This window comes from Carcharodon carcharias, chromosome 19 (genome assembly GCF_017639515.1).
Source record: "Carcharodon carcharias isolate sCarCar2 chromosome 19, sCarCar2.pri, whole genome shotgun sequence".
NCBI lineage: Eukaryota > Metazoa > Chordata > Chondrichthyes > Lamniformes > Lamnidae > Carcharodon > Carcharodon carcharias.
The window spans coordinates 102,191,913-102,203,861 of record NC_054485.1 but is presented as its reverse complement, the minus strand read 5'-3'; positions in this window follow the sequence as shown (position 1 = coordinate 102,203,861).

Below are 11,949 nucleotides of genomic sequence, written 5' to 3'. Positions count from 1 at the left end.
ATCACCTTCTCTAGGGATGGGCAATAAATGCTTACCTAACCAGCGACACCCACATCCCTTGAACAAGAAGAATGAAACCAGTTGCTCATCATACAGATATAATGGGTCAAATGGCCACCTTCTGCTCTGTAACATTTCTGTGATTCTGTGATCTAATTTCCCTTCACCAGTTGGACATTATCACGATGGGGAAACACTGGTCCCAATTTTGCCCATTGGATGTCCCATATTAGTAGGCACTTCTTTGTTTAAGTAGTTAAAAGTTACATTTTCAAGTTAACCACAACGTATTAACTGCATTTAGTTGTCTACTTCCTCATGTTATTTATGGGTACATTCATGGAGCAGGACCCGTTTTAATTCGCCGTGTTGATTTTCCAGCCGAGAAATTCGCACGCTGGTTGTCTAGCATCTAATTTTATGTTTGCTCTCGTCATTTCTAACCTACTCCCACCCCAACCGCGTGTACTTCCACAGGCAACTAGTGAAGGTAATTCGATGACCATTTCCCTGCAAGAGTGTTGCATCCGCTTTTGAAGCTTTCAATTTGACCTGTTTGAAATTAACGAGTTCACAAATTAACTGCTGGTGACTAACATTGGTCAGTGTGAATAATCCTATGGTGGGGGTGGGTTTGGGGGTTGGGCTGGACAAAGTATCTTTCGAACGGTGAGTGACAGACCGTTATTACCTTCGTACTTCTGAAGAAAAGTCCATTCAGTTCGTGATTTTCCTTTATTTAATATGATTGTTGAAGTGAAAACAATTGAGGCCTTCGAGCTGCTTTAAATGTAAGTATCGGTGTGCTGTGACTGAAGTTCTATTTCCTTTTGAGCTTAAAACTTAACGTTTGTTAAAAGAATGCTTAAGATGAAGTGTGTATTATCACCTGAATATGTATTTTATATGCTTTATTGTTAGAAAGTGTACATTGTAAGAAACATACATATTTTAAAATAATTCTTATTGTATCCCACAACAACCAAACGATCAATGGGTGAACACTTAAAGCGTTAGTATGAAATTTCGCAGTGGCTATGTTAATGTGGTTCAATTTGCTCTCTTTGTACGAAGCTCTCTCCGGGAAAAGATACCTCGAATATGCAAATAACTTTCATTATACATGCAACAGACGTTCTAGATGGGCTAAATGGACTCAATGCAAGCGAATCTGCAGGGGTAAAGATGATGTTTATACATGAATGCTGAGGGAGAAGAAGCGGGAGATCGGTAAGCAACTGGGAGTCGTTAGGTGGAAGAGTGGACACAGAGGAGAAAGCAATACATTGGAAGCAAGTCAATATTGTATCCATATTCATTGAGGCAGACATAGACACTCATTAATCATTCTCTCATTCCACGTAAAATGATGGAAGCGATTATCAGGGATTGTTTATACAATGAGCACATCTACTTAACAGGAGCGAAGGCGAATATCATTCCTCATCGAACTGTCTGAGGCAACGGAGAGGCCAACAGAGTGACAAGAAACTCTATTATGCCTTTACCTGGATTGCCAAACAACCTTTGATAAAATCCAAAGCTAAAATACATTCAATTAAAGCAAAGCTGCGGGGATTCAGATTAATTGGAAAGGCGGTAGATGTTTAAATTGAAGCTCGGAATTAATGGATAGAATGGCCAGGACGGGCCAAATGGCTCCTTTTGTTCCGTTTCATTCCATAATTCTATAAATTAAGTGAGGAAAGCGTTGTTGCTTTTTCAGGGACAAATCAAAGCATTTGATTTACTGGCACCCTGTGCGATCGCTTACAATTTGCCCTCCACATGCACGTTGATGTTCCCAGGATTTTTGCCAATGTATTTAATTATTCCGGCATTATTTATTATTAAAGTGGAATGTTTGCTGCGGTGATTAAATTGTTTCTTGTAGCGACTTTAATGGCCCCTTCAGTTAGAAAAGTCCCTTTCGTACCCTATATTAAAACATCATTTGCTTTATTTGGAATCTGATTTTCCTTTCAGATTCCTGACACGTTGAATGATCTGTCCTAGAATTTTACATTCTAGTTGCGAATTAAGCAATCGCAGGGGCGAAAATGATTAATGCTTGTATGTGGAAGGGGTCTCACCTTCTTTGTGCGTTTGATATTTACCAGGCTTTTGACTTTCTTCCGAATTACTAATGTGAGTGTGTCTTATCGGACGGAGATTAACGTGCCCCGAGGAACACCCGAACGGGTCAGAGTAGATAAGGAAAGCATTTCTTTGTCGAGAATGGGAAGGTTATTATGTAATTCTTGTACTTTGACTTGTCCAACATAAACCACAATTAGATGGTGGGATTTTCAACGCATTTTTTTTTTGTGATTCCTAGATCACTGTGAAGCAATGAATCCCGCTGACCTTCTGTGGACCTCGCTGCTACTCTTCAGTAAGCTATTTGTTTTCTTATTACACGTATCATTGCTGCCCCTGGCAAAGCTAAGTAACCGGGGGCCTGGAAGCATATGATGAAATAGGGAGCTCTTTAGCATATCTGTGCTATCCCAACTGCTGTAGCACTCCATACAGGGCAGAGTTATCTCAATTTGCACATGAACTGCTATGGACATTTATCTTATAGCGACATCTGCTAGCAAGATCACAGTGTCTCAACAACCGTCCTCCATTGTGGCTACCGAGGGAGAGACAGTCCATCTTCTCTGCACTTACAACGCGCCTCACCTTCAACAGAACGGAGCTTTCTCCTGGCACAAAAATGTTAAAAATGGAACAGGAGGTACCAGAGTGACAAATACATCCGCAAAATATTCGGGTAGGATCATGGAAGTGGACAGACCATCTTTCAAACACAATCGAAACGCATCCATCGCGATCACAAACGTGGAACAGGATGATTCAGGCATATACTACTGTCAGGTTGAGAAATTATTGGGCGAGAAAGAGTTTGGACCTGGAACAATATTAACAGTTAAACGTAAGCTTACATGGAGGAACGAGAGTAAAAATGAATGCGCGCGCATGCGTGAGCCTGTGTGCCTGTGCAGGAGAGAGAGAGCGCATTGATAGAGAGACAGAGATCGATGACTCACATATAGATAGATGGAAAGGTAGGCAGATAGATAGATAGGCGCGTAGGTACCTAGGTAGGTAAGTAGGTAGGTAGATGGGTAGATAGGCACTCAAGGTAGGTAGGTAGATAGACAGAAGACAAACAGAGATAGATAGATAGATAGATAGACAGACAGATAGATAGATAGATAGATAGATTTAAAAACAAACCTCTATAGTTCAATGTTTTGGATTATAAAATAATTGCACTGAGGAGTGGGCAACTTGTTGCGAAAAAAGAGAGAAAGCCAATGCCAGGATTCAAGGTGAACTAGATGGGCTTAGAGCAAGGATCATTAGTGCAAGGTTAGATGTCGAGAATACCACTCTGGTTGCACAGGTACCTACTCTGAACAACTTGTCTGCAGGAGTGCACAAGGGAATGGGGAATCAACTTAGTGAATATTGAGATGAGCTGCTAGAATGAACCAAATAAAATAATTGCTGAATTTGATTGTATCGTCCTCCATAGGCCGGAAGCATTCCGATAACAGCGGAAGTTCACTGCTTTGGCAGCTGATTGTAATGGCAGTGAAACTTGCAGCGTTTGTTGTGATCATCGTTGTAACAATTTCTCTCATACATTTCTGCGAGTCTCGAGGTTCGCCTATGGCATTCACTTCAGAGCGAGAGGGAGTTGATTCTGCCGGCCAGTGTTCTATGGAATATGGTTAAACTGAACCGGTTTACATTTTGGCCAATTTGTATTTGCAGTTAATTATGAAGAGAAATTATAAATGAAATAATTCTAGCTGTGAAATGCAAAGGCAAAAAAAAAATGTATGTAACTTGTATTCTGGTATGCTTAAATGTCCCTTGTTATCTTCGTGCATTTTTATATTGGATTATTTTACTATTGCGACATTGCATTCTATGTTCTTAAAGTAATTAAATCCGTTAGTTGAAGGTACATGTCTGGTAAATTTCATATGTCCCAGGTTCCCACTTTCAGTGATTTTACCTATTATACGGTGAAAAGACACAACCAACATCAACATATTCGCAACGTGCCATTTTTTCGAGGAGCGGCAGGGACCGGATGATGTTGCGAAGTGGCATGAAACATCAGTGTCTTAGAAAACAGGAAACGACTGTTAACGTGCAAGCAGAACATTTATCATTATATTGTGCTGTCTGCTTCATGACCATTAAATACAAATGTGGGTTGCACATGCGTGCCCCTCTGGAGTTCAAATTGTTATTCTAGTCTACAATATAGTGAAAGTGTTTGCTTCATTGAGAAACATTCAATTTAATGGCTTGTGTTTCCCTTAAACTCGAATCACAGTCACACGTCTGATAGGTAAAAATGTTAATTTAATGAAGTATGACTATTCGCCGCAGATGCAAATCCATGGATTAATTTTGTATTTTTCTTGCCACTTTGCGGGAATTATTTGTTCTCGACATTTACGGTCGGGCATTGAAATGTCACTCCACTTTGTGCACTCATTGCGCAGATGAAACCATCTTGTGTGTGAGGTTGAGGAAGGATGTAGTTGCATTGGAGGCGGTTCAGAGGAGGTTCACTAGATTGATTCCAGAGATGGGGGGCTTGTCTTATGAGGAGAGAGTGAGCAGTTTAGGCCTATACTCGCTAGAGTTTAGAAGAATGAGAGGAGATCTAATTGAGGTATATAAGAAGCTAAAGGGGATAGACAACGTAGACGTGGAGGGGATGTTTCCCCTTGTGGGGCATTCTAGAACGAGAGGCCATAGTTTTAGGCTAAGGGGTAGTAGAGTTAAATCAGAGATGAGGAGGAATTACTTTTCTCAAAGGTTCGTGAATCTGTGGAATTCACTACCTCAGAGTGCAGTGGATGCCGGGACGCTGAATGAATTTAAGGAGGAGATAGACAGATTTTTAATTAGTAACGAGTTGAAACGTTATGGGAAGAGGGCGGGAAATTGGAGTTGAGGCCGAAATGAGATCAGCCATGATCGTAATGAATGGCGGGGCAAGCCCGATGGGCTGAATTGCCTCCTCCTGCTCCTAGTTCTTATGTGCTGATTAGCATTTGGGCAACAGTAAAGTCCCTCTCTAGCTACCTAACAATGGGGTTTAATGGCGCTTTGAAAGTAACCATACTTTTTTAAGTAATCCCTTTATGTATTGGCACGATGTTATATGATATGATTCGATACGCTGGACGGGGTCGTCACTTTGCAATGATTTTGGCCGTTACACCCTGCCTCTTATTATTTTAACTTTTGAAGAGGACACCGCTGACAAGATCCTTCAAATTAAGGGAGGCAATTTGTTAGGCAAAACAAAGACCCATGCACAGCACACGCAATCGGTATCTTAAATCAAAACTTAGCAAGACATAAGTGGCCAAAATTGACTTGAACCATATTGCAAAATTTTGATTGTAACGAATGTTTTGGCATATAAGTTTTTTTTTTAAAGTAAATCAATATCAAAGTTAAAGAATGCTATAATGATTCAGACTCTCTAGTTTCAATGAATTAAACTGGGCAATATATGAACTATGGACTTTAAAATGCAATGCCGAGTGCAGCAGACCTTGCATTTCTATTCTGTAAATTAAGGAGACCTGCATTTTGAGGCCTACTGTAATTTTCTTTGCATACTGAAGTCATTATAATTGTGCAATTCTTTTATTATTTTATACTTTTCTATTTATTTTTAGATTATCGTTTGTAACCACATTATAAATTATGATTATTTGCTTTATTTATGTTGTCACAAATCGGCCTCTGCCACCATGATGATTTCTCATTAGGCGAATCATCTAAATATTTACTGAAAATCAGTTCAAAACAAAAACAAAGTGGTTGCGAAGAATCAACGACTGTCTTAACTGCGCACTATCTTCTGGCAACCCTTGCGTGCATTTGTTCTTGGAATGCGCCTGACCCATCTTTCTTCCACCCCGAGTTACCTCGAGGATATTATGTAAAATAACAGTTGTTTTTTGTTACTACCCATGTAGGACCTGAGCCGCACTGAAGCCAGATTGAGGAATTGTAACTGGCTACCCGCCATTGTGCAATGTGAATACTTCCATACGCTTTACTCCCCCACAGCGGCAGGGATATTATTTGATTTACTCGTTTCATTTTCAAAGATTGCCCTTCCGGGGCACATCACAATTCGGCACTTGCCGCCGTGCTGACTTTTAAATTAACCAATGAGCTATTTATATCTCGACCACTAACCCAGGGCTGCACTAGGATACTGCGAAATAATTAAGAAAAATGTTCCCGTTCTGATCGAGAAGACAATTCGTTGCCGTTTGAACTAGCTGTACTTGCAGCTGTAAATACCAATAACCGAAAGAATAAAAAACATACAACGTCGAGGTAGATCCTACATCAGCATATCTGAAAACATATCCCTGAGTCTGTGAGCGATAATCATTTTCACGTTAGGCCCAGAAACAGATATGGGCAACCAGCTCCTTTCAAAATCAGTCTAGCCGGTGGAAACATTTTAAAAAAGCCATTAGCAGCCTTCTTCATTATTTACAATGCATATTCGTGATGAACCACTATTCAGAACGACAGTCAGCGTAAAACAAACTAACCACAGGTCAAACCTATCTTGACAAATTGTACAACCAGCTGGCTTAAACATCGGCTCATTGTGCTGAATTTTAATATTCTTCCACAAAGATAGCATTATTCAAAGTGCAACGCCTGTGACTTGTTGGTTTTATGACGCGCGCTATAAACTCTTCAGCTTTTAAGAGGAAGTAGCTGTTAAAAAAAGACAGCTGTTTTCATGCTGCACTCAGCAAAGTTCCCCCTCAATAGTTTTTGTTCTATTTCATGTTGCTTCATCAAGTTGCTTAAAGAGTAGTAAAACTAAATTGTGGCGAAGTTCAGTCGCTACAAAATGAATCACCATTTCGTTTCCTGATAAATTACAGAAAGTTACCTCATTGTCTTGCGGATTCACAATGTGTGTTTCTCTCAGGAATCGATCAAAATGTTCTCTTAATTAACTTGAGCAGTCATTTTTCAATTACCATTTCCCTCCGGTAATTGACTTACGTAATATGCAGGATGAACCCTTGAAATAAATACTAAATTTACAAATTATACGTTGCAAGGTAATGTTTATCCATTGTGTCCCTTCAACGCTTATAGTTCCGACCAATATGAGTTCATTGTAATCAACTTAGAGCAATGCTGCTGTCTCCTACCAGAATTTACAATAAATCTTTATTTCATTTTTAATGTTAAATAATAAAATTAATAAACGTTATTTCTTGAGCTTGAATTAAACGGCATGGATTTTGTGATCAGCACTGAAACAACAGTGCACTTACACTTGTCCTCAGACATTCTACGGCGCTTTGCACTTGAACTTGCAGTGATCAGAATTCGAAAAAAAGGACAGTTCCATTTACGACGTGTCGCACATGGTCAAGCTGCCTTCTCGGCTGCCCTCTCTGTTTGGGAGGTGTAAATAACCTTCTTCAACATGGCTGCTCAAAATGAGTAAACATTGCGAGTTTTATCTCGATGCAGAATGAGGGATATGGGACCTCAGTGAACAAGAAAAGAAATGTGTAGCTCCTTATTCAATCAATTAGAAAATATTTTACTGAGACCCAAAGTGCTGAAACAGGAAGTGTAAAGTAGAATATTTAAGGCAAAAGCAAAGCAGGTGCAGAAAACGAAAAAGACAAATGGAATTAAGAGCGAAGGAGAGATAAGAGACAGAAAGAATAAGAAAGGAGGTTTTTTTTTCAAGCATGGTCTACACTTGGAGAAATAATTTTTCAGCGTAAAAGTGAGGTTCTTTGACAGTAATTAAGTCTTAACCACACCGTTAAAAAATCGCTTACACTTGAATAAAAATCTCTATTTATTCTGGCTGGTTTAGTGGGTTAATTCCCCAACTTCACCTTGATTCATTAATTTGAATGCGATTGTATTAGTTCAACGTTGACAGATCTTATCAAACTGGACTCAATATGCACTTCGTTCGTTGTCTTATTCTGATTCTTCATGTGAATAGTTTGTAATGCTAAATAATAACATCAACATACACTGTTTCTTGGTCCTGAATTAAAATCGCTGTTCAATTTCCCCCATTGCTTGAAAGCCAAATTTCACAAAGGAATGCTCTAAAGAAGTATCATATGGAGGCCATATGAGAGTGAAATGCGAAAGGAAAAAAAAATTCCCGCGCCCTCTGAGGTACCGAACCAGATTACTCACAACCTGGGCGCCCTACTTTACCCAGCGTTGAGCCTCGGACACAAATATCCGCTTTATCATGGCGATTCCTTCCTTCCACCTCCATGACGTAACCTCCCTCCGCACTGGCTATTCAAACTGCACACAGATGATTTCCAATTGCCTTTGTGTTTCCGGGACTTTATAACAGATACCAAAAAAATGTTAAAATAGATCTACGACAAAACTAAAATGGAGTCAGCTATATTTACCGCCTTCAGGCGAAGCGGGATTAAATGACATTAGAGTATTGGATCATAGGGCGCATGATTATTTGTTCTTTCATTATTTTGATCTTAGCACAAGGAATTTATTGGAAACACGCAATATCTGTTCTAGCAGTAAGCATCAATAAATATTCAGAGAGAAAAGGACAATATGGACAGGAGCTTTAGTGAGGTTAAAGTCAAAATGATAGTTGGAAGTTACAGCAGATGTATTACAGCGTGTGACACTGTAATATAGTAAAGTTGACACGCGCGATGTGTCAATGTTCCTGTCTGCCTGTAAATGGTTAAAGAAGCAAATCAGCCAGAATGGCAGTTGTGTGTAAGAGGTAGAATACAAAATGGACACAGCGATCATAAAAACATAAGAACTCGGAGGAGGAGGAGGCAATTCAGCCCCTTGAGCCGACCCCACCATTCATTACGATCATGGCTGATCTCATTTCGGCCTCAACTCCAATTTCCCGCTGTCTCCGCATAACATTTCAACCCATTACTAATTAAAAATCTGTCTATCTCCTCCTTAAATTTATTCAGCGTCCCGGCATTCACTGCACTCTGAGGCAGCGAATTCCACAGATCCACAACACTTTAAGAAAAGTAATTCCTCCTCATCTCTGATTTAGATCTACCACCCCTTTGTCTAAAACTATGACCTCTCGTTCTAGAATGCCCCACAAGGGGAAACATCCCCGCCACGTCCATTTTGTCTATCCCCTTTAGCATCTTATATACCTCAATTAAATCTCCTCTCATCCTTCTAAACTCTAGCCTGTATAGACCTAAACTGTTCAATCTCTCCTCATAAGGCAAGCCTCCCATCTCTGGAATCATTCTAGTGAACCTCCTCTGAACGGCCTCCAGTGTAATTGTATCCTTCATCAAATAAGGGGACCAAAACTGTGCACAGTACTCCAGGTGCGGACTCACCAATGCCTTGTACAGTTGCATCAACACTTCCCTATTTTTATACTCTATTCCTTTAACAATAGATGCCAAAATTTGCCTTCCTTATTACTTAAATGGAGAGAAACTTCAGGATGCTTCAGTGCTGAGGGATCTGGGTGTCCTCATGCATGAAACGCTGAAAGCCAGTAAGCAGGTACAGCAGGTAATAAGTTGCATTTTTATTCTTCCAACCAAGATGGATAACCTCACACTTATCCACGTTAAACTCCATCTGCCAAATTTTGGCCCATTCACCTAACCTGTCCATATCCATTCGTAAATTTCATATGTCTTCATTGCAACTTTTTTTCCCATCTATTTTGGCGTCATCTGCAAATTTAGCTATAGTGTCTTCTATCCCGGAATCTAGGTCATTAATATAGATTGCAAATATTTGGGGCCCAAGGACCAAACCCTGTGGCACCCCACTAGTTACAGCTTGTCGCCCAGAAAAAGACCCATTTACCCTGACTCTCTGCTTTCTGTTGGTTAGCCAATCCTCTATCCAAGCTAATATATTATCCCTAACTCCATGTGTTATAATCATGTGTATTCGTCTTTTGTGTGGCACCTTATCAAAGGCCTTCTGGAAATCCAGATATACTACATCTACAGGATCCTCATTATCCACTTTGCTTGTCACATCTTCAAAAAACTCTAGTAAATTAGTCAACCATGATTTACTCTTCATAACACCATGCTGACTCTGATGGATTGCATTTTGACTTTCCAAATGCCCCATTACTACTTCCTTAATAATGGATTCCAACAATTTCCCAATGACAGACATTAAGCTAACTGGCCTATAGCTTCCTACTTTCTGCCTACCCCACCCGCCAACCACCACCCCCCCCCCCACCCCCCACCACCCTCTCTTTGAAAAGGCCGTTATATTAGCGTTTTTCCAATCCACTGGAACCTTTCCAGAATACAGGAGATTTTGGAATATTATAGCCAATGCATCCACTATCTCCACTAGCACTTCCTTTAAGACCCTGGGATGTAGGCCATCAGGTCCTGGGGACTTGTCACACTTTAATCCCAATTGTTTGCTCAGTATTTTTTCTCTAGTGACGGTGATTGTTCTAAATTCCTCCTTCTCTATATGCTCTGCACTACCTGTTACTATTGGGGTGGTACTAGTGTCCTCCACTATGATAATTGAGGCAAAATATTGATTAAGCATCACTGCCATTTCTGAGTTCCCCACTATTAACTCCCCAGTCTCGTCCTCCAAGGGACCAACATTCACTTTAGCTGCTCTCTTTCCTTTTATATACTTGTAGAAGCTTTTGCTGTCAGTTTTTATATTTTGCACCAGTTTTCTTTCATAATTTACCTTTGCTCTTTTTATTATTTTTTCAGTAACCCTTTGTTTATAGTAAAAGTTTCCCAATCCTCCAGCCTGCCACTGATATTTGCAATTTGGTATGCCTTAGCTTTTGCCTTTAAGTTATTTTTAACTTCCTTGCTTAGCCATGGATGGTCTTTCCCCCTCTTACCATCTGTCCTCATCATTGGGATATATTTTACTTGGGAGGAACTGAATATCTCCTTAAATATCTGCCACTGTTCATCAACTGTCTTACCTTGTAGTCTTCCTGCCCAGTCCACTAGGGACAAATCTGCCCTCATACCTGTCTGGGTACCTTTGTTTAACTCCGGAACACCAGTATGGGACTCAAGTTTCTCGCTCTCAAACTGAACTTGAAATTCCATCATGCTATGATCACTCTTCCCTAGAGGATTCTTTACTATGAGATTAATTAATTCCATCTCATTACACAAACCCACATCCAGAATAGCCTGCTCCCTGGTTGGTGTTGGAACATATTGCTCCAAGAAACAATCTCTAACACACTCAATGAACTCTCCCTCAAGGCTACCCTTGCCAATTTGATTAGTCCAGTCTTTCTGCATGTTAAAATCACCCATGATTATTGCTGTGCCGTTCTTACATGCTCCCAGTATTTTCTGGCTTATATTGTGCCCTACTGCTAAACTACTGTTGGGGACCTATAGATTACTTCCACCAGGGACTTCTTTCCCTTGCTATTTCTTCTTTCTACTCAGACTGACTCTATGTTTTGCTCTCCAGTGCCTATATCATTCTTCACTATAGACTGATCTCTTCTTTTACTAACGAAGCTACACCACATCCTTCTCTTTCCTGCCTATCCTTCCGAAACACTGAGTACCCTTAGATATTCAACTCCCAAACCTACTCTCCCTGTAAGCACGTCTCAGTAATCACCACCAAATCATACCAATTTATCTCTATTTGCACTGTTAACTCATTAATTTTATTCCGAATGCTACGTGCATCCAGATACAAAGCCTTTAAGTTTGCCCTATTGTCAATTTTCCCTACTTTTATATGATTCTATGGTGCAAGATGGCGATCACACACTCTGTCCCTTCCTTTCACTTTTTGATAGCAATCAGCCCATTCACTAACCTGCACTCTTACCCTCTCCTTTAACTT